This window comes from Oncorhynchus mykiss, chromosome 1 (genome assembly GCF_013265735.2).
Source record: "Oncorhynchus mykiss isolate Arlee chromosome 1, USDA_OmykA_1.1, whole genome shotgun sequence".
Lineage (NCBI taxonomy): Eukaryota > Metazoa > Chordata > Actinopteri > Salmoniformes > Salmonidae > Oncorhynchus > Oncorhynchus mykiss.
This window is the reverse complement of record NC_048565.1, coordinates 79,861,060-79,885,437: the sequence shown is the minus strand read 5'-3', so window position 1 is coordinate 79,885,437 and position 24,378 is coordinate 79,861,060. Positions and strand designations below refer to the sequence as shown.

Below are 24,378 nucleotides of genomic sequence, written 5' to 3'. Positions count from 1 at the left end.
ACACACAGACACAGAGTCACACTGTTTTTCGCTCACCACAAACCAAGTCACTTCTGCAGTCCTCATTTTAAGAACGGCCAGTAAAGCCACCAGCTGCTTTGGGGTTGAGTGAAGTCGTGTAGTTTTTCTCATTAAGTGTTTTTAAGCTTTCTCTAGATTGCATTGGTTTTAGAAGAATTAGCCTCTTAGCATCCTGTTATTTTTCTCACATGAAAGTGGGAAGGTCTCCGTGCGCTCAGAGGAGAGTTTCACTTTGACTTTTCCCTGGCAGTGACGCATAGCAACTTTCTCATTTCTACTAAAGCAGGCCACGTGGTCATATCTATCACATCTCTTAGCTCAGGGAAGATCAGTGGTTATTTACTAGAATATATAGTAATCAGTTTTACTACTATTCTCATTCTTGCTAGCATTTCACCTCTGCCAGGAAAGATAAGCCGATATTTGACCACAGCAACGTGACATTTTAAAGGTCCACTGCTGTTACTGTTATGGTCTAATACAGCAGCCTTTGATAGGTGACAATTCATGTTGAATGATTTAAGTATGAAAGGGGGCAGGTGATTTATGCAAAATTAGTACTTTTAAATATTCTCATTTAGTTTCCTTTATGTCATTTGTGTGATGATGGAGAAAACAACTACTTTCATACAGTGTAGTTTGGTTCCTCCAAAAAGGGGAACAGGTTGGGAAAAAAATTCCTCACTCAGCATATGGTGAGCAAAGAGCTGTGATCTGTTATAACCTTGTTGTTTTATACAAAATCCCCATTCAGCCCTACAGTCACTCATTCAAGTCATAATCTCTCTGTTATTAAACAAGTGAACCACGCTGAGTAGGACGTCCATGGAGGACTAATTAAAATGGCTGCCATGACATGACTGGCATCGGGCTGCTACTGTTAGGTCAGCACCTAGTCACAGAAAACCATACAGCCATTTTCCAGCCAAGGAGAGGGCTCACAAAAATGAGAAATAGCGATTAAATGAATCACTAACCTTTGATGATATTCATCAGATAGCACTCACAGGACTTCATGTTACACAATAAATGCATTGTCTCAAACAAACATCCGGTGAAAGTGCAGAGAGCCACTTCAAATTACAGAAATACTCATAATAAACATTGATAAAAGATGGAAATATAAATAAACTTCTCCTTAATGCAACCGCTGTGTCCGATTTTAAAATGGCTTTGCGATTGTTAGGTCAGCGCTAGTTACAGAAAAATATCTAGACGTTTTCCAAAGAAGGAGAGGTGTCAGAAATAGCGTTATAAATATTCACTTACCTTTGATGATCTTGATCGGAATGCACTCCCAGGAATCCCAGTTCCACAATAAATGTTTGTTTTGTTCGATAGAGTCCATCATATACAGTATGTCCAAATATCTCCTTTTTGTTCAGTAATCCAAATGCATAATGCTTGATCACTTGTTCAGACAAAATGTCAAACAGGTTCTATTACACTTCGTAGAAACATGTCAAACAGGTTCTATTACACTTCGTAGAAACATGTCAAACAATGTATAGAATCAATCTTTCGGATGTTTTTAACATAAATCTTCAATAATGTTCCAACCGGAGAATTCCTTTGTCTTTAGAAATGAAATGGTCGCAGCTACCTCTATCTTGCGAGCTCGTGATCAGCTCATGGCACTCTGCTAGACACCTGGTTGAAACAGCTCTCTTTCTATCCCCCTTCACAGTAGAAGCCTCAAACAAGGTTCTAAAGACTGTTGACATATAGTGGAAGCCTTAGGAAGTGCAATATGACCCCATAGACACTGTATATTCGATAGGCAATCACTTAACCTGTTAGATCTCTAGGGGCGCTATTTCATTTTTGGATAAAAAACGTTCCCGTTTTAAGCGCGATATTTTGTCACGAAAAGATGCTCGACTATGCATATTCTTGACAGTTTTGGAAAGAAAACACTCTGAAGTTTCAGAATCTGCAAAGATTTTGTCTGTAAGTGCCCCAGAACTCATTCTACAGGCGAAACCAAGATGATGCATCAACCAGGAATTAGCAGAATTTCTGAAGCTCTGTTTTCCATTGTCTCCTTATATGGCTGTGATTGCGCAAGGAATGAGCCTACACTTTCTGTCGTTCGCCCAAGGTCTTAGCAGCATTGTGACGTATTTGTAGGCATATCATTGGAAGATTGACCATAAGAGACTACATTTTCCAAGTGTCCGCCTGGTGTCCTGCGTGGAATTCGGTGCGCAATTGCCAGCTGCTCGTACTTTTCCATTTGATATAGGGGAGAAACCATGTGTCCAAGAACGATGTATCAATGAAGAGATATGTGAAAAACACCTTGATGATTGATTCTAAACAACGTTTGCCATGTTTTCAGTCGATATTATGGAGTTAATTTGGAAAAAAGTTCGCGTTTTGAGGACTGAATTTTCGGATTTTTTTTGGTAGCCAAATGTGAGGTATAAAACGGAGCTATTTCTAATACACAAGGAATCTTTTTGGAAAAACTGAGCATCTGCTATCTAACTGAGAGTATCCTCATTGAAAACATCAGAAGTTCTTCAAAGGTAAATGATTTTATTTGAAGGCTTTTATGTTTTTGTTAATGTTGCGTGCTGGATGCTAACGCTAAATGCTAACGCTAAATGCTAACGCTAGCTAGCTACTTTTACACAAATTATTGTTTTCCTATGGTTGAGAAGCATATTTTGAAAATCTGAGATGACAGTGTTGTTTACAAAAGGCTAAGCTTGAGAGATGGCATATTTATTTCATTTCATTTGCGATTTTCATGAATAGTTAACGTTGTGTTATGCTAATGAGCTTGCTGATAGATTTACACAATCCTGGATACAGGGGTTTTTTCATAGCTAAACGTGACGCAGAAAACGGAGCGATTTGTCCTAAACAAATAATCTTTCAGGAAAAACTGAACATTTGCTATCTGAGAGTCTCCTCATTGAAAACATCTGAAGTTCTTCAAAGGTAAATGATTTTATTTGAATGCTTTTCTGTTTTTTTGTGTAAATGTTGCCAGCTGAATGCTAATGCTAAATGCTACGTTAGCCATCAATACTGTTACACAAATGCTTGTTTTGCAATGGTTGAGAAGCATATTTTGAAAATCTGAGATGACAGTGTTGTTAACAAAAGGCTAAGCTTGAGAGCTAGCATATTTATTTCATTTCATTTGCGATTTTCATGAATAGTTAACGTTGCGTTATGGTAATGAGCTTGAGGCTGTAGTCACGATACCGGATCCGGGTTTGGGAGATCAGAGAGGTTAAACTACAAACCTCAGATTTCCCACTTCCTGGTTGAATTTTTTCTCAGGTTTTTGCCTGCCATATGAGTTATATTATACTCACAGACATCATTCAAACAGTTTTAGAAACTTCAGAGTGTTTTCTATCCAAATCTACTAATTATATGCATATTCTAGCTTTTGGGCATGAGTAGCAATCAGTTTACTCAGGGCACCTTTTTATCCAAGCTACTCAATACTGCCCCACAGTCCCAAAGAAGTTAATGGAAGCCTCTCCAACATAATCCAGGTTGAATCAGGTATTCCCCAAGGTAGCTATTTAGGCCCCTTAAAGCATTAGATCTTTAATAACAACATGCTTTGAGTAAAGCCAGTGTGTCTATGTATGCAGATGACTCAACACTATACACGTCAACTACTACAGCAACTGAAATGACTGCAACACTTAACAAAGAGCTGCAGTTAGTTTCGGAATGGGTAGCAAAGAATAGGTTTGTCCTAAATATTTTTATCCCCAAGTCCAGAACGGACTATTAGGCAGTGCCCAGTACTACATAGAGCCATGACTACATGGAACTCTATTCCACATCAAGTAACTGACGCAAGCAGTAGAATCAGATTTAAAAAGGTAAGAATACACATTATGCAACAACAGGGACTGTGAAGAGACACATACAAAGGTACAGACACATGCATACACTACCGGTTTTAGAACACCTACTCATTCAAGGGTTTTTCTTTACTATTTGCTACATTGTAGAAATAATAGTGAAGACATCAAAACTATGAAATAACACATATGGAATAATGTAGTAACCAAATGTTAAACAAATCAAAATATATTTGAGTTTCTTCAAAGTAGCCACCCTTTGCCTTGATGACATCTTTGCACACTCTTGACATTCTCTCAACCAGCGTTATGAGGTAGTCACCTGGAATGCATTTCTATTGACAAGTGTGCCTATTTAAAACTTAATCTGTGGAATTTCTTTCCTTCTTAATGTGTTTGAGCCAATCCATTGTGTTGTGAAAAGGTGGGAGGAGTATACAGAAGATAGCCCTATTTGGTATAAGACCAAGTCCATACTATGGCAAGAACAGCTCAAATAAACAAAGAGTAACAACAGTCCATCATTACTTTAAGACATGAAGGTCAGTCAATCCGGAAAATGTCATGAACTTTGAAAGTTTCTTCAAGTGCAGTTGCAAAAACCATCAAGCGCTATGATGAAACTGGCTCTCATGAGGACCGCCACAGGAATGGAAATTGCAGCCCAAATAAATGCTTCACAGAGTTCAAGTAACAGACACATCTCAACATCAACTGTTCAGAGGAGACTGCGTGAATCCGGCCTACATGGTCAAATTTCTGCAAAGAAACCACTACTAAAGGACACCAATAATAAGAAGAGACTTGCTTGGGCCAAGAAACACGAGCAATGTACATTAGACCGGTGGAAATATGTCCTTTGGTCTGGAGTCCAAATTGGAGATTTTTGGTTCCAACCGCCGTGTGTGAATGGATGATCTCCACATGTGTATTTCCCCCGTAAAGCATGGAGGAGGAGGTGCGATGGTGTGGGGTGCTTTTCTGGTGACACTGTCTGTGATTTATTTACAATTCAAGGCACACTTAACCAGCATCACTACCACAGCATTCTGCAGCAATATGCCATCCCATCTGGTTTGCACTTAGTGGGACAATCATTTGTTTTTTAACAGGACAATGACCCAACACACCTCCAGGCTCTGTAAGGGCTATTTGACCAAGAAGGAGAGTGATGGAGTGCTGCATCAGAGGACCTGGCCTCCACAATCACCCGACCTCAACCCAATTGAGATGGTTACTACGTGAATCCGTATGTGTTATTTCAAAGTTTATTCTACAATGTAGAAAATAGTAAAAAATAAAGAAAAACACTTGAATGAGTAGGTGTTCTAAAACATTTGACCGGTAGTGTACATTGTGATATTGTTGTATAGTGGTTTTAAACATTTTGTGTTGTAAATATGTGGTGGTGTAATAATGTTATGATGTACTGTTTTGCAGGAAGTTATCAACTGCTGTTTATGTAGAGCGGCGATAAAAAGAAACAGTCTTGCATGGAAAGCACTCTTCATACTTCAAAAGGCTGATAAATAAATAGTGTGCGTACACAATGTATCACTAGCCTTCCCTCAGGACTCATCTAAAATACCATATTGTATGCTTTATGCATGGCAGTAACCTAATACAGTTGAAGTCGGAAGTTTACACCTCAGACAAATACATTTAAATTCAGTTTTTCACAATTCCTGACATTTAATCCTAATAAAAAATCCCTGTCTTAGGTCAGTTAGGATCACCACTTTATTTTAAGAATGTGAAATGTCAGAATAAAAGTACAGAATTATTTATTTCAGCTTTTATTTCTGTCATCACATTCCCAGTGGGTCAGAAGTTTACATACACTCAACTAGTATTTGGCAGCATTGCCTTTAAATTGTTTAACTTATGTCAAATGTTTCAGGTAGCCTTCCACAAGCTTCCCACAGTAAGTTGGGTGAATTTTGACCTATTCGTCCTGACAGAGCTGGAGTAACTGAGTCAGGTTTGTAGGCCTCCTTGCTCGCACACACTTTTTCAGTTCTGCCCACACATTTTCTACAGGATTGAAGTCTGGGCTTCATGATGGCCACTCCAATACCTTGATTTTGTTGTCCTTAAGCCATTTTGCCACAACTTTGGAAGTATGGTTGGGGTCATTGTCCATTTGGAAGACCCATTTGCGACCAAGCTTTAACTTCCTGACTGATGTCTTGAGATGTTGCTTCAATATACAGTGCCTTGCGAAAGTATTCGGCCCCCTTGAACTTTGCGACCTTTTGCCACATTTCAGGCTTCAAACATAAAGATATGAAACTGTATTTTTTTGTGAAGAATCAACAACAAGTGGGACACAATCATGAAGTGGAACGACATTTATTGGATATTTCAAACTTTTTTAACAAATCAAAAACTGAAAAATTGGGCGTGCAAAATTATTCAGCCCCCTTAAGTTAATACTTTGTAGCGCCACCTTTTGCTGCGATTACAGCTGTAAGTCGCTTGGGGTATGTCTATCAGTTTTGCACATCGAGAGACTGACATTTTTTCCCATTCCTCCTTGCAAAACAGCTCGAGCTCAGTGAGGTTGGATGGAGAGCATTTGTGAACAGCAGTTTTCAGTTCTTTCCACAGATTCTCGATTGGATTCAGGTCTGGACTTTGACATGGCCATTCTAACACCTGGATATGTTTATTTTTGAACCATTCCATTGTAGATTTTGCTTTATGTTTTGGATCATTGTCTTGTTGGAAGACAAATCTGTGTCCCAGTCTCAGGTCTTTTGCAGACTCCATCAGGTTTTCTTCCAGAATGGTCCTGTATTTGGCTCCATCCATCTTCCCATCAATTTTAACCATCTTTCCTGTCCCTGCTGAAGAAAAGCAGGCCCAAACCATGATGCTGCCACCACCATGTTTGACAGTGGGGATGGTGTGTTCAGCTGTGTTGCTTTTACGCCAAACATAACGTTTTGCATTGTTGCCAAAAAGTTCAATTTTGGTTTCATCTGACCAGAGCACCTTCTTCCACATATTTGGTGTGTCTCCCAGGTGGCTTGTGGCAAACTTTAAACTACACTTTTTATGGATATCTTTAAGAAATGGCTTTCTTCTTGCCACTCTTCCATAAAGGCCAGATTTGTGCAATATACGACTGATTGTTATCCTATGGACAGAGTCTCCCACCTCAGCTGTAGATCTCTGCAGTTCATCCAGAGTGATCATGGGCCTCTTGGCTGCATCTCTGATCAGTCTTCTCCTTGTATGAGCTGAAAGTTTAGAGGGACGGCCAGGTCTTGGTAGATTTGCAGTGGTCTGATACTCCTTCCATTGCAATATTATCGCTTGCACAGTGCTCCTTGGGATGTTTAAAGCTTGGGAAATCTTTTTGTATCCAAATCCGGCTTTAAACTTCTTCACAACAGTATCTCGGACCTGCCTGGTGTGTTCCTTGTTCTTCGTGATGCTCTCTGCGCTTTTAACGGACCTCTGAGACTATCACAGTGCAGGTGCATTTATACGGAGACTTGATTACACACAGGTGGATTGTATTTATCATCATTAGTCATTTAGGTCAACATTGGATCATTCAGAGATCCTCACTGAACTTCTGGAGAGAGTTTGCTGCACTGAAAGTAAAGGGGCTGAATAATTTTGCACGCCCAATTTGTCAGTTTTGGATTTGTTAAAAAAGTTTGAAATATCCAATAAATGTCGTTCCACTTCATGATTGTGTCCCACTTGTTGTTGATTCTTCACAAAAAAATACAGTTTTATATCTTTATGTTTGAAGCCTGAAATGTGGCAAAAGGTCGCAAAGTTCAAGGTGGCCGAATACTTTCGCAAGGCACTGTATCCACATCATTTTCCTGCCTCATGATGCCATCTATTTTGTGAAGTGCGCCAGTCCCTCCTGCAGCAAAGTACCCCCACAACATGATGCTGCCACCCCTCGACCCCAGGCTTGCAAGCCTCCCCCTTTTTCCTCCAAACATAACGATGGTCATTATGGCCAAACAGTTCTATTTTTGTTTCATCAGACCAGAGGACATTTCTCCAAAAAGTACGATCTTTGTCCCCGTGTGCAGTTGTAAACCATAGTCTGGCTTTTTTTATGGCGGTTTTGGAACCGTGGCTTCTTCCTTGCTGAGCGGCCTTTCAGGTTATGTCGATATATAACTCGTTTTACTGTGGATATTGATACTTTTGTACCTGTTTCCTCCAGCATCTTCACAAGGTCCTTTGCTGTTGTTATGGGATTGATTAGCACTTTTCGCACCAATGTACGTCCAACTCTAGGAGACGCGCCTCGTTCCTAAGCGGTTTTACGACTGCGTGGTCCCATGGTGTTTATACTTGTGTACTATTGTTTGTGCAGATGAACGTGGTACCTTCAGGCGTTTTGGAAATTGCTCCCTGTTACGTTCCCCAGTTTATGTGTTGTAGTTTGTGTATTTGCATGTGTTTTATTTCAGGAAATGGCTTCCTGAAATCCCTCAAGCAGCTGATTGGTTGACTCCAGGGCTAATTGGAGAGCTGACCCCGCCCCCTTGTCAAGACACAGCTGTCTCCAGTTACATTCATTCTGAAGCTATATAAAAGCCAGTGTTCTGTTCAGGAGAGAGAGATTTGGAGGTAGGGATTGCTGAGAGAGATTTTGCTGAAGTCATTGCAGAGCGATTGTTTGTGATAGAGAGTTTTTTTGCTAGAGGTTGATTTTGATGGGAGTTCATTGCTGGGAAGTTGGTATGTTCTGTGAGTTTGTTGCTCAGGTAGAGGTTATTTGATGTCCTTTGTTTTTTAGTTTGTTTGTGAAATTGTTATTCCCATGTTTCATTTGTTCCCAGGGGGGAAGGGGAAGGCACCTTGGGAGTGCTTAGGCAAGAGGCCCGCGGGCATACATACAGTGCCTTGCGAAAGTATTCGGCCCCCTTGAACTTTGCGACCTTTTGCCACATTTCAGGCTTCAAACATAAAGATATAAAACTGTATTTTTTTGTGAAGAATCAACAACAAGTGGGACACAATCATGAAGTGGAATGACATTTATTGGATATTTCAAACTTTTTTAACAAATCAAAAACTGAAAAATTGGGCGTGCAAAATTATTCAGCCCCCTTAAGTTAATACTTTGTAGCGCCACCTTTTGTTGCGATTACAGCTGTAAGTCGTTTGGGGTATGTCTCTATCAGTTTTGCACATCGAGAGACTGACATTTTTTCCCATTCCTCCTTGCAAAACAGCTCGAGCTCAGTGAGGTTGGATGGAGAGCATTTGTGAACAGCAGTTTTCAGTTCTTTCCACAGATTCTCGATTGGATTCAGGTCTGGACTTTGACTTGGCCATTCTAACACCTGGATATGTTTATTTTTGAACCATTCAATTGTAGATTTTGCTTTATGTTTTGGATCATTGTCTTGTCGGAAGACAAATCTGCGTCCCAGTCTCAGATCTTTTGCAGACTCCATCAGGTTTTCTTCCAGAATGGTCCTGTATTTGGCTCCATCCATCTTCCCATCAATTTTAACCATCTTCCCTGTCCCTGCTGAAGAAAAGCAGGCCCAAACCATGATGCTGCCACCACCATGTTTGACAGTGGGGATGGTGTGTTGCTTTTACGCCAAACATAACGTTTTGTATTGTTGCCAAAAAGTTCAATTTTCTTTTCATCTGACCAGAGCACCTTCTTCCACATGTTTGGTGTGTCTCTCAGGTGGCTTGTGGCACACTTTAACCGACACTTTTTATGGATATCTTTAAGAAATGGCTTTCTTCTTGCCACTCTTCCATAAAGGCCAGATTTGTGCAATATACGACTGATTGTTGTCCTATGGACAGAGTCTCCCACCTCAGCTGTAGATCTCTGCAGTTCATCCAGAGTGATCATGGGCCTCTTGGCTGCATCTCTGATCAGTCTTCTCCTTGTATGAGCTGAAAGTTTAGAGGGACGGCCAGGTCTTGGTAGATTTGCAGTGGTCTGATACTCCTTCCATTTCAATATTATCGCTTGCACAGTGCTCCTTGGGATGTTTAAAGCTTGGGAAATTTTTTTGTATCCAAATCTGGCTTTAAACTTCTTCACAACAGTATCTCGGACCTGCCTGGTGTGAACCACCGTCCCCTCGCCCATACCCGGGCGCGAACTAGGGACCTTCTGCACACATCAACAGTCACCCTCGAAGCATCGTTACCCATCGCTCCACAAAAGCCGCGGCCCTTGCAGAGCAAGGGGAACTACTACTTCAAGGTCTCAGCAAGTGACGTCACTGATTGAAACGCTATTTAGCGCCCACGCTAACGAAGCTAGCCGTTTCACATCCGTTACACTCACCCCCCTTTTGACCTTCCTCCTTTTTCCGCAGCAACCAGTAATCCGGGTCAACAGCATCAATGTAACAGTACAAATTTAGACCGTCCCCTCGCCCATACCCGGGCGCGAACTAGGGACCTTCTGCACACATCAACAGTCACCCTCGAAGCATCGTTACCCATCGCTCCACAAAAGCCGCGGCCCTTGCAGAGCAAGGGGAACTACTACTTCAAGGTCTCAGAGCAAGTGACGTCACTGATTGAAACGCTATTTAGCGCCCACGCTAACGAAGCTAGCCGTTTCACATCCGTTACATTAGTGTATGTAAACTTCTGACCCACTGGAATTGTGATCCAGTGAATTATAGGTGAAATAATTTGTCTGTAAACAATTGTTGGAAAAATGACTTATGCACAAAGTAGATGTCCTAACCGACTTGCTAAAAGTATAGTTTGTTAACAAGAAATGTGTGGTGTGGTTGAAAAACGAGTTTTAATGACTCCAACGTAAGTGTATGTAAACTTCCGACTTCAACTGTAGGTATGACTGACCTGAATGTACCTGAGTAGCTCTACATGGTGGTAGGGCATCGAGGCACCCACACCAGTATCAACAGAGAAAAACACAAGTACAAGAAGCAACCAGCAAGACAACTTTCCTTCATTGTAGGCCTACTTTCTGTCAGTTGATCCCCATCTAACATATTAACATTTTTCCTGAAGGCACAAAACCATGGTCTAACAGAATACTATGACCAGAGACTTAAGAATGTCCCAAGTGTGGGGGTTTCTGGTCATCAACGTGGACATCACCTGTTCCAAGAGCGACCCTGGCTATGATCTACCTGAAGACCAACAACAGGTGATAATTGATTCCACCACATCTCATCTTTAGATACCCTTCAACGAAAAGTAATGCCGTGTTCTACTAGATTTGACTCTTCAATCTCCCATCTAATCTTGCATGGTGCCTCACAGAACATCTTGACCCCAGCGCTCCAGCACATAGCTTATAACTGGGGAAAAAAGTCATTTTGAATCATTTTAGGTTTTTCCTGGTTCTGTTTCCGTATTGGACAATAGGCTCAGGCTTCCATTAACACCTCTTTCTCACCCTCTCATAGGTTTATCGCAGGTTGGCTGAAAGCTCCAGACACCATGTTCCTCCTGGACTGCACTCTGGGTCAGTACAGACCTGCCTTATCTCAGTGTACTCTGGGTCAGTACAGACCTGCCTTATCTCAGTGTACTCTGGGTCAGTACAGACCTGCCTTATCTCAGTGTACTCTGGGTCAGTACAGACCTGCCTTATCTCAGTGTACTCTGGGTCAGTACAGACCTGCCTTATCTCAGTATACTCTGGGTCAGTACAGACCTGTCTTTTTCACTGAACCAAACCCCCGGAGCTCTCCGTCAGTGGTTCCCAACCTAGGTGTGGGACGCCACATTTTCCTTGAGGGTTGCGGGCCCTACTTGATTTGCAACATTTCTGGGATCTTTTATTTCAGCTCATGAAACATGGGACCAAAGCTTTACATGTTACGTTAATATTTTTGTTCAGTAAAATGGCTGATCCTGTACACTAACACGTTTTAGGTCGTCACTAGCTTCTAAACCCACAGTCATAAACCCCGCCCATTTCTACAATTTCTCTTCTTAAAATGTGATTTTAAACCTGATCTTAACCACACTGCTAACCTTAACTTAAGACCTGAAAGCACATTTTTGTTGCCAATTTTGACTTTGTGGCTGTGGAATCTGACTTTGTGGCTGTGGAATCTGACTTTGTGGATATAGAAGCTTGGCACTGTCTCCTCTCCCTCCTCAGACACTGGCTAGGTGTATCATCATGTGGGATGAGATTCTGCCCAACTCGAAAGCAGCAATATGCCTCCGGTAACTCCCCTCAATATGCACACAAACACCTTGGCTCATTAGACACAAGTCACTGCCAGCACAAACCTCTACTCAGGACCTGTGGTAATAATATTATGAGTTCGGCATCGGGTTCTTAGGGCCAACAGTGTAGATGTCCATAGACATTAGAGGTTGGTTCCAAGGCTCTTCATGTTGTTAGTTAGTCATAGTGAATGACATCAACGCTAATAAGGAAACACGTTTTGGTCCTCAAATGAGGCTTCAGTGCCAAGAGGATGTGACTGGCAACAAGCCTCAGACATTTCCTGCAGCTTGACCAATTTACACATCAACCGTATTAAATTAGTTAGTATCCCACAGTTTTTTTACAACGCTAACACAATATATATTCTTTGTTTTGCATCCACATAATTCAAGAAAACATTGGGAATCCAGTGGTTTCGGAGGCTTTAAACATGAAAACCATAGCGTGACTACAAACTGACTACAAGTTCTCTTAGCTTTCTCAGCATAGCTGGATATAAGAGACAGAGATGGTGTGTTTAGTAACATGAGAATGTGTGGGATGACTCCTGTCCTCAGGCAAGCCCATGACCACATAATTGCTGGAACCTGAATGACTGTGGGATTCCACTTCGCTGGCTCGGCCAACTCTGACGCATTCGACTGCTTGGTAAGAAGCGAACATTTCAAAATAAGTTGGAGTTAATTGGCTAGTTTGTCTGTAACCCTTTTGTTTCTTTCACAGTAAAGTTTCGCAAGGAACTTCATGCAGTGTTTGACATCAGCAACGGCTGTAAGTTGCACTACTCTCATGCTTCTGTCCAATGTAACCATAATGTCCATATAAGGCAATAGAATAAAGTCCAGTTTAAAGTTTGCATCAAAGTCACCACTCTTCTGCCAGACAGGCCACTATAACTTACAGATGTGTCTGAGCATGTTGTTGTCCATGGTGATGGCTGGCTCAGGTGACCTGAAGGTGCTGGAGCTCTGCCGCGTCCCTTAGAAGAGGACCAGAACTATGACCCACCACATGGCCCTGGGAGGAGGGAGGTGAGACATGTTTCAACCAGCCTCTCCAATGGTTATAGCCTACACAGATATTGCTTGTACTGTCTTTTGCCTAGGTGTTGTACCTTTCACAATGTCATCTGTATTGATGTAAATTGTATGTTTTGCTACAGACCTAGATAATGGAACTACGTTACAGTGGCAAGAAAACGTATGCGAACCCTTTGGAATTACCTGGTTTTCTGCATAAATTGGTCATCAGATTTGATCTGATCTTCATCGAAGTCACAACAATAGACAAACACAGTCTGCTTAAACTAATAACACACAAACAATTCTATGTTTTCTTGTCTTTACTGAACACACCATGCAAACATTCACAGTGTAGGTTGGAAAAAATATGTGAACCCTTGGATTTAATAACTGGTTGACCCTCCTTTGGCAGCAATAAACTCAATCAAACATTTTCTGTAGTTGCGGATCAGAACTGCACAACGGTCAGGAGGAATTTTAGACCATTCATCTTTGGAAAACTGTTTCAGTTCAGCAATGTTCTTAGGATGTTTGGTGTGAACCGCTCTCGAGGTCATGCCACAGCATTTTACATCAAGTTGAGGTCAGGACTCTGACTGGGCCTCTCCAGGAGGTGTATTTTCTTCTGTTGAAGCCATTCTGCTGCTGATTGACGTCTGTGTTTTGGGTCGTTGTCCTGTTGCATCACCCAACTTCTGTTGAGCTTCAATTGCTGGACAGATAGCCTTACATTCTCCTGCAAAATGTCTTGATAAACTTGGGAATTCATTTTTCTGTCGATGATGGCAAGCTGTCCAGTCCCTGAGGCAGCAAAGCAGCCCCAAACCATGAAACTCCCTCCAAAATACTTTACAGTTGGGATGAGGTTATGATGTTGGTGTGCTGGGCCTTTTATTTTTCTCCACACAGTGTTGTGTTCCTTCCAAACAACTCAACTGTAGTTTCATCTGTCCACAGAATATTTTGCCAGAAAGGCTGTGGAACATCCAGGTGCAGTTTTGCAAACTTCAGACGTGCAGTAATGTTTTTTTTTGACAACAGTGGCTTCTTCCGTGGTGTCCTCCCATGAACACCATTCTTGTTTAGTGTTTTACGTATCGTAGACTCATCAACAGAGATGTTAGCATGTTCCAGAGATTTCTGTTAGTCTTTAGCTGACACTCTTAAGATTCTTCTGAACTCATTGAGCATTCTGCACGGTACTCTTGCAGTCATCTTTGCAGGACGGCCACTCTGAGGGAGAGAAGCAACAGGGCTGAACTTTCTCCATTTATAGACATTTGTCTTACTTATTTGACTGATGAACATCAAGACTTTTAGAGATACTTTTGTAACCCTTTCCAGCTTTATGCAAGTCAACAATTCTTAATCTTAGGTATTCCGAGATCTCTTTTGTTCGAGGCACTGTTCACATCAGGCAAAGCTTCTTGTGAATAGCAAACTCAAATTCAGTTTTTTTATAGGACTAGGCAGCTCTAACCAACATCTCCAATCTCTTCTCATTGATTGGACTCCAGGTTAGCTGACTCCTGTCTCCGATTAGCTTTTGGAGAAGTCATTAGCCTAGGGGTCCACATACACATACGAATGTTTAAATTATGTGTTCAATATAGACAAGAAAAATACAATAATTTTCTTGCCACTGTATAATGAGATGTGGGAGAGTAGTCTTGTTATGTGAGTGTTCTTCATAACAAATGCAGTTCAAATATCCCAGGCTTATGCAAGCAGTGACTAAGGTGTCTTTTTGTACGTAACAATACTCATTACTGATGTTAAATCTGTCTCGTCCTCAACATTTACTGTACAAACCCTTTGATTTTAGACTTGCCTTATTTTAGGGTGGACAATTTCAGGCCCACATAACTTCAAGGTCGCAATTTGAATGGCCTTATTGTAGTATTCTCAACCTATTCCTGCCATCAACACACACCTGCATCAGGAAAGATTGAAGAGGGGAGCAGACACATGGCGTCTTTATTTCAATCTCTCTCTCGCCCTCTCGCTCTCTCTCGATGTGGTCTGTGGAGAGTGCTTTCATTCTGCGTAGTAACCAATCACCATACGGCCCTGTCAGTCTGGCTCATCATGAAACCTGAAGTGAAACACTTCTCTTCTCATTTTGTGTAGCTACAGAGTTCACCAGTGAGCCTAGTCTAGGGAATGGTGTGATTGAAACATAGTAATATTGTTTAGGAACACGTTTCTGAAAATGAATTTGAGTGGCGCTAAATCAACAGCTGTTCTCAGTCATTATGTGACTCTACAGTTCAAGATGAGATCAGTGTTCAGTTGACTTTTGCTCTGTATGTTTGTGGGTCTTGTTATCAAGCTGACTCATGTAGTAAATAGTGCTGTTGTTTTCACCTCTGCCTGTAATACACATAGTAAAAACCAGAACATCCCACCCAGCCAGTTCACTTTATCCGTTGCCATGTAGACTGGATGAGTGTCAGCTCGTGGGCTGAGAACTAATCTCTTCAGCTGGTGTTTTAAGAGGCGGCGAGGCAACCCCTCACCCACACTAATCTAAACAAGTGATTTCTCTCTCCAAGCCGACACAATGGTTTGAACCAGCCTAAGCACACACTTAACCGAAGCCTTTATCTTTTAAGTAGAGCTTTTATGAGCACAAAGGACGTCAGGTAGATAACAATTCAAAGCTGTTTTGCACAGGCCAAATTCCTAATTTATTCATGGGACCTATTCACAAAAAACTCTATTATGATATGTGCTAACATCAACACTGTGACTTTGATTTATTGCTATGTCTGAGTCTGACGTAGCGCTCTGTTATCCTGTGCTTGTCCTCTCCCAGGTACACTCCAACTCGGCCATCGCTACCTTGCCATGTGCGCTCTACCACCAGTTTCCTGTCCACAGCACAGTTAACCGGTAAGACGTACAATCTCTGGAAATACCAACATTTGGTACAGCTTACCAGCGCTCTAAAATAGCATGACAGACAGAGCTCTAAACTAAAGTATCCGACTTTCAATCACCATAATGACTTGGGTGCGGATTCTAAGAATAGCAAGAGGGAGGTGGTGTAACATGAGGAGAGAAGTCCATCAGAGTTTCTACTGACAGTTGTAAAAGTCAATGACCATAATGAGTGGGATGGTAATTGTCTGGGATGAGTGGTTAAGAATAGTGAGAGAACAGCATATAGACCAGGGCTATTCAACTCTGGCCCTCACAGGCTGAAGTATTGCTGATTTTCTTTTCTACCTGGTAGTTAATTTATCAATTGATTGTAATTGATTAGCCAATTTTCACTTGTCTGGTCAGTTCGTGCCGGTTCTGACTCAGTTGATTAGGAAAGGGTGAAAATCAGCGACGCTTTGGCCCTCCGGGACCTTACTTGGGTGTCCCTGAGGTAAAGTGTGTGACCTCCGTTCTCCAGATAACAGTCCCTACGTAACCTAGGTCTCCTGGTGGCAGCTGGGGATGATTAGGTGGCCATGATGGGAATTTATCCAGGACACCAGGGTTAACACCCCTACTCTTACAATAAGTGCCATGGGATCTTTAGTGACCACAGAGAGTCAGGACACCCGTTTAACGTCCCATCCGAAAGACGGCACCCTACACAGGGCAATGTCCCCAATCACTGCCCTGGGGCAATTTTTTTTAGACCAGAGGAAAGGGTGCCTCCTACTGGTCCTCCAACACCACTTCCAGCAGCATCTGGTCTCCCGTCCAGGGACCAAACAGGACCAACCCTGCTTAGCTTCAGAAGCTAATGCAGGGTGATATGGGATGCAGGGTGATATGCTGCAGTTTCTACTGCTCCATAGTCCAATGGCGGGGAGCTTTACACCACTCCAGCCGACATTCGGCATTGCGCATGGTGATCTTAGGCTTGTGTGCGGCTGCTTAGCCCTGGAAACCCATTTCATGAAGCTCCCGACAAACAGTTATTGTGCTGAGGCAGTTTAGAACTCTGTAGTGAGGGTTGCAACCAAGGACAAACTATTTTTACATGCTACGCGCTTCAGCACTCGCCGGTCCCGTTCTGTGAGCTTGTGTGGCCTACCACCTCGCGGCTGAGCTGTTGTTGCTTGTAGACGTTTCCACTTCACAGTAACAGCACTTACAGTTGACCAGGCCAGCATTTTTAAAATGTATTTATTTACCCCAATTCTGTGATATCCAATTGGTAGTCAGTCTTGTCCCATCGTTGCAACTCCCGTACGGACTCGGGAGACGCAAAGGTCGAGAGTCATGCTTCCTCTGAAACATGACTGTGAAACACGACAAACTCGCCCAACCCGGAAGCCAGCCGCACCAATATGTCGGAGGAAACACCTTCCAACTGGTGTCAGCGTGCATGTGCCCGGCCTGCCACAGGAGTCGCTAAGGCGCGATGGGACAAGGACATCCCGGCTGGCCAAACCCTCTCCTAACTCGGAAGACGCTGTGCCAATTGTGCGCCGCCTCATGGGTCTCCCGGACACGGCCGGCTGTGACAGTCAGGGATCGAACCCGGATCTGTAGTGACGCCTCTAGCACTGCGATGCAGTGCCTTAGGCCACTGAGCCACTCGGGAGGCCCCAGGGCAGAAGTTTGACAAACTGACATGTTGGAAAGGTGGCATGTTTAAAGTCACTGAGCTCTTTAGTAAGGCCATTCAACTGCCATTGTTTGCCTATGGACTTTGCATGGCTGTGTGCTCGACGGGTGTGGCTGAAATAGGGGAGTCCACATACTTTTGTATATTTAGTGTGTAATGACTGTGTTTGTGTGTTCATTTCTTCAATGTCTTCAGAGCATAGGGGACTCTGTTATGAGGAGATTACAGCTGAACTGATGCCCCCCACCATGTTGCATGAGCTGCAGATCCTCAATAAGGTCAAATGAAATGTAATCATGCTGCAAAGTCATTCTGCTAAGCAGGATGGTCCATGTTAAAATTGAGGTTTCTGTTAGAAAGTGAGTAATGCAATGTGTCCATATATGCAATTGATACGTTTTTCTCCCTTCCTCTTTACAATACAGTACAAAGAAGGGTCAGTTAGGATGATCAAACTCCGCTATTTCAAGAAAATCATAGGATCTTTTTCACATTGTTTTCAAACTAAATGTTCAAAGATGAAAGACCTACTTGTTTTAATGTGGTTACAGATTCAAGTAAAAGGACCATTGATACTGGAAGCTGTCCATAGACCTGAAGTAAAGGAACTCCACATCTTGAGTAAGTCCACCACTGGTATGTTTTTGAACATTTCTGTCCCAATGTTCAGATTCATATCATGAAATCTCAGTGGGTGATAACTTATCAGGGCCATACTCTTTGGTGTGAGTTTGTGATGTTCTGTAATAATGGTTGTTAATGGCAGAACATATAGTTTTGTGGGGCTGGGAATTACTAGGGACCTCACAATATGATATCAACAACAATACTTAAGTGCCGATACAATATGTACTGCGATTCTTACGATTCTATATGTATTGCGATTCAATACTGCAACGTTATTGAGATTTGATGTTTCAAAACAATCTGCTCACCATATATATATATATATATGTATTCTACAGAGGGATGAGAGAGCATGAGAAAACAAGTTTTGACCAGTCGGGCAAAAATCTAAGTGCTGAAACCATGTTGGCTTGCTATTTAAAAAGATGGAAAACAAGCTATAGGATGAAAAACACCAGAATTTTTGGGCAGGTACATCCAACTAGCGCTAGCTAACGCTATCTAGCAAAAATATTATATAAATAAAAAAATATTTGTTTTAAATTACAAGTCAAAGTTTCACTGTCGTTCAAAATAATAGTGATATGTAACTATAGATTTTTCCAATATCACTATTCTTTTTTTCCATCCTAACATGTGATCTAAAATTGACTAATTTCTTCTATATGTGTGTTGTAGGTCCATTCTGTCCAGAGATGGGGTTCTGTATCTGAAGCTAGGGCCCTATAAGGTCGACCTTCTGGACTGGAAGAATCTATTATCCCCCGTCGTCGTCAACAGGAACTCAGAAGTCCGCACATTCAAGGTACAAACATCCTGGTCCTCTGTTTACACAAAACTGGACTGACTGGACACCTTTTAACTAGTTACATTTCATCATGTACTTCATCAGTACTACTTCAGTACTACATATTGGATATTGGCTGCATAGGAGATTCAATGATACTTAGAGTACAAGCATAACTTTGTCAACATGGCATGTTGCATATACCAGTACACATTTATTTCATTAGTATGTTAAGGTTGCAAAACTTGAACCACTGAAAATGAAATCAATGAACTATCAACACATAGCTAGCATAATGAGTCTCGAACATCCGTCCGTGTTGGCCAGTCAGAAAGAAGCATGAATGAGACATTTAGATATTGATACTGATATAATCCCAGTATAGCACAGAGTAGTGCACGCGACATCACTGTGGGGCGGCAAAACAACCAATATGTCTTGACACTATGTGTGACAGAATATTTCCCTGTGAGCCTACCAGCCTACGGTCCAATAGCCTTTTAGTCAACATGTCCCCTGTTCCACTAGATGCAATAACTCATTGGAAACCGCCAAGTGCCTCCGTCAGGCACGATCAGCAGACCTTGTTGTAGCAGTTATTTTTTCTCCCACAGCCAGAGGCCATCTCGACCTTCCCCTCCGACGCTGCCTTGGTCTCCTTCGCTGAATTCTTCTGTAAAGCCTTGGATAGCATGAGACACGTTGATTAGCAGAGTGGATGCTATGTGATGCAGCTGCAACTTAACGTTGTAACACAGAGCCAACATTGAGGGTTTAAATTAGACTTAAATACTGCCTATGTTGCTCCCCTTGTGAATCCGTTTGTTAATCACTTGAATCGCATTTCCACCAGGTAGATATCACTATATGTAATTGGACATGTGGAATATTTATTTTTTAATACACTGTGAAATTGAAGGAGATTGGTTCTAACCTTTAGCTCATGATTTGATTGCAATTATTGAAACACCCCTCAATGTCCTATTTTATAATTCCACAGTTTCTGTTTCTGATTGTTCAATTGATAAGCACTCACTGAATGGAGCTTCTATTTACTGTTGTTGCACTGAATGGAGCTTCTATTTACTGTTGTTGCACTGAATGGAGCTTCTATTTACTGTTGTTGCACTGAATGGAGCTTCTATTTTGTTGTCTTTGTCCAAAAACACAACACTTTGGCCTTGACACTCAGATCGAATATCAGAGATTGTCACTCAGGAGAACCCTGAGATGCTGCCCACCTACATTGCTATTGATCAGGTAAGAATACAATAGTAACAGTGGTCTGTGCATGTTCCTCAGGACTCTTCAACTCTGTTCCTGGAGAGATACCCTCCTGGTTTTTGCTCCAACCCCAGTTTTAACTAACCTGATTTCAGCTTATCAACCAGTTAATTTTTAGAATCAGGTGTGCTAGATTAGGGTTGGCGTGAACCTACAGGACGTTATCGCTCCAGGAACAAGGTTGGAGAGCCCTGATGTACATGCTCCCACTCATAGAATTCAGCTGTATTTTCATAGATTGACTTTTCCCCAATACAAACTGATGTCACTTCAATGTGCTCTCGGTTGTATGTCTCCAATGTCGTCTCTTAGTGTGTGTTGACTGTGCTTTTTACCACAGGTGTTACAGGGCAGGACACAGGGCAGGGTCCTGCAACACAGACTGAGACAGGGGGCAAATGGAAGGGTCCTGCAACACAGACTGAGGCAGGGGGCAAAGGGCAGGGTCCTGCAACACAGACTGAGGCAGGGGGCAAAGGGCAGGGTCCTGCAACACAGACTGAGGCAGGGGGCACAGGGCAGGGTCCTGCAACACAGACTGAGGCAGGGGGCACAGGGCAGGGAGCTGCTGTTCATCTGCCTGTCATGAAGAACTCAGCCGATGGCACCCTGGACTGTTGGCTCACTGGTGAGAGGTCTCAACCCAGTGGGAGGGGCACGTCTACTGGAGAATGGACTGTTAACAGATCCCTTTGAATGAACTGTACAATAATATATTAGCCTGACCGTACAGTTTGTACCAGTGTGTACCTGTAATGTGACACACATTTCCCATCAGTGGGACTGGACGTGTCAGAACCAGTCTTTGGGTGTGAACTGTAATGACATGGGAAACATGGAACGTTATGAATGGCTTGGCAACAATCGTTAGCAAACTGATTATGTGATGCTGTTACATGAAGAATACTCATAGGTCCATCCATGAATGCAGCTAACCTCGTTGGATCTGACGTGTGTGTGAACCCCACCTCCCCCCACACTCCACAGATAACAGCCATGTGTTGAGAACATACATATGGCCAGTCCCTACTGAGGGGACATGCTGTCCAACATTCTAGCCTGCTTTCTGGTCTAACACTATACCCTGCCTCAGGAAGATGTCTGCCACACACCTGGAAGTTAAACAACTGTTAACTAAATATTGTGGTTAGATGTACTTTTAGTTTGATCCTAACATCTGTCGCTTTGTTGGTGGTCTGTCTTATTGCTGACTGGCTTCATGTCTCGTGTGAATGTTATGACTGACTTGGTCGCATTCATCTCTTAACTCTGCTGGTCTCTCTCGTGTCGTTCCTCTGCTCATCTTTCATTTCCACAGGAAGTACATCGTTCCCTGAGCTCCTGTTGAAGTTGTCAGCTGTGCATCCCTGTACAAGCCTTGCTGCGCCTGGGCCCTCTCCTCATGGGGACTGCAAGCTTCAGGACTGGACAATAGGCCTGTTGAAATTACCTGACCTTTGACCTCTAACCATGGTCTCTTACTTTACCTTGGTCTTGACCCAGAAGGGTCCCTCTGCCTGCACTGCTTGTTGCAGCTCACAAGAAATGGACCTGATATTATATTAAATATCATTGTAAAAGCTTTCTTGATACAGATTGTATGTCAAATGTTTATACCGTACCTGTATTCCATATAAATAATGCAGTAAATAAAAAGTGATTTGAGACTTGTGTAAGTGACCTAGAATTTAAAGGTAACTATTAGCTAACATAGTGGATGTGGATGAACAATAACTTTCGGCATTGCACATTATCACTAGTACCCACTTCCATCTACATGTTGTTTTGGCTAACTTTCGGTGTTGTGGTGTTGCCATTTTGTATTTTTAAACGACGAGCCGTTTCAACACAGCATGCAGTCTAGGCTGCCATCTCAGTTATCGTTATCTCAGAAAAGATGTTCTGCTCTCTCACATATTAATTATGTTTCTGCGGTATGTGTTGGGAGGTACTGCGTGGGCTGTGGCGCAACGGAATGCATCGGCCTGAGCTGTGATCTAACACCTCTGGGAACATTCCACAGCAAAATGGAAAACATCCTGCAACAGATACCACACCCACCTCACCCCATACCAAGCTCCGTTGAGTTCTATTGGCCTTGTATATCCAAATAGCTCTGTGTCCTCCACTTGACCATGAATGGTTACACAGGCCTTTATCTGTGTCCCCAATGGTATACTGTCAGGCCCTAAAATAACTATTTAAGTGAACAGCTTTTTTGTGGCATCTTTAGGACCAACTGACATGAAAGGTACACACAGATGTGGCAGATGGATTGCAAACATACCACATTCACTGGAATGCTGTCATGTGGTTGAGCGACATTAGACAGACACGCACACACAGGAAAGTATTTGATTTTGCGAGGAGGGAGAACTGTCAAAGTTAACTTAGAAAGGTGGAGTGGTGCAATTCTAATGTGGCTAACTAACTAATTCTCTGGTCGTTTTCTATACAATATAATTGAATAGTGTTTTGGAACATGGTGTATCTGCTGTCAACAGCCAAGTGAAGTGAATAACTGCAAGTTCTCTGGGGAGGTAGCAACCAGTTCCCAAGCTGGCACAAAGTGGCAGAAATAACTATTTTTTTCTGTAGGAAGCATGACACTGCCATTTGGTTTGTCCTTCTATGGACATCCAGGAAATGTGTACAGAATCCACAACTTCACATTCATGATATTTTACAGATCAATGGTCAACCGGAACTGTATAGAGAGTGGGTGTAGAAGTATTCATCCGTTTATGACCTTCAAAGCCGATGCCTTTAATAAGCTTGTGGGAGGGAGCGAGCGCTCCAGGGAGTGGGCTGCTTCCGCAATAAAGCATTCTATGAATGTCATACTGGTACACACCCTCTGGTCCTGGAGGTTCCCATGTCCTAAATCAACATTGAAACAAGACCAGTATGTACATTGAAATAAGACAAAACAAACAAATGAAAAATGCTTCTTCATCCTTAATGTGTTTGTTTTTTGAAAGTTTCATTAAAACAATGTATGCAGAAAGAGAAACAATTTCCTGTTTTTAAATAAATATGTATTGATTAAAGTTGCATACATATGTATATAACCTTACATCTGTGTACCAACAGACATATTTGTAATTTACATTTTGTCAATTAATATTTGAATGTCAAAAGTTGTTAGTTCGTGGAGTGAGGTGGGTGTGACCAACTGCGAAAGAAAGTGTCACAGTTCAACTCCAAAGCTATGAATGACTGCAGAACTGCAAACGCCTAGTGTTCTTGTACATGAGGCAGGACTGAGATACGTTAGGGACACTGCTTGGTCCGTTTTAGGACTTTTGCCAACGTCGAAATAACTTTTGGTCAACAATTAATAAGTCAACCAACTTGTTCCTGTGCTAGCGCAAACCAGAAATCTCCTGCACTACTTATAATAATGGGTAAGTAGTGATTACATACGAAATAACCTATTTGATTTGTTTTAGTTAGTGACTTGACATAAACAAATAAATAAAGATATAACGAATATTTGACATATTAGAGTTTGAGGAAGCCATACAGTAATACTTTAATGGAAATATAAGTACATAACAAGGGCCTATTAGGGTGCAATTAAATGGGTGCAAAAAGACTAATTATGTACATGTATTTATGGATACATTTTAACGATAACTTCCCTCTGAAATTGACATTTCGGGAAGTGAAGCAAGTTTGAAGCTGGCTGATACATAAAAAAAAAAAATGGAGACTACGAAGCGCTCATGCGTAAAGCACGGTTTACAAAGATAAAGGGAAGTATGCGGTGTCAGCGTGAGATAGAAGGCTTGCTTCCTGTTCCTTTTTGTATAAAAAAAAAACTTAAGTGTGAGACTTCAAAATCTTGTAGTCTTTGAACCGTTGGAAATCTTACAACGCCATTTGGAGAACTGCCTTATTGCGCACGTAACGCACATTTCAAACTTCCATCCAAATATGAACATAATGCGTGCTCTTTAACTACATTCATATGGGGCCAAGGTTTGTGGTGAGACTACAGTGCCGAGTCACATACTTTCATTGCGGAGTGA

At 42.1% G+C, this 24,378-nt stretch overlaps 1 protein-coding gene across 5 annotated transcripts in view; it reads left to right on the top strand.

Annotated features, from left to right (window-relative positions):
• The window catches only part of LOC110530200 (anaphase-promoting complex subunit 1), a 55,795-nt gene extending 32,438 nt beyond the window's left edge, over positions 1-23,357 (top strand). For 2 of the 5 annotated variants that reach the window (XR_005052961.1, XR_005052962.1), the window contains 11 exons: positions 10,869-11,007; positions 11,270-11,328; positions 11,974-12,041; positions 12,606-12,696; positions 12,772-12,819; positions 12,995-13,079; positions 15,889-15,965; positions 17,842-18,267; positions 18,952-19,078; positions 19,675-20,320; positions 20,685-23,357. The gene's annotated coding sequence lies outside the window, so the exon portion shown is untranslated. Of the gene's footprint in view, positions 1-5,053; positions 5,110-10,868; positions 11,008-11,269; positions 11,329-11,973; positions 12,042-12,605; positions 12,697-12,771; positions 12,820-12,994; positions 13,080-14,554; positions 14,588-15,888; positions 15,966-17,841; positions 18,268-18,951; positions 19,079-19,674; positions 20,321-20,684 lie in introns of those variants that run through there. The other 3 variants (XR_005052963.1, XR_005052965.1, XR_005052966.1) reach the window with 3 other exon arrangements.
• Positions 23,358-24,378: the final 1,021 nt, after the last annotated feature.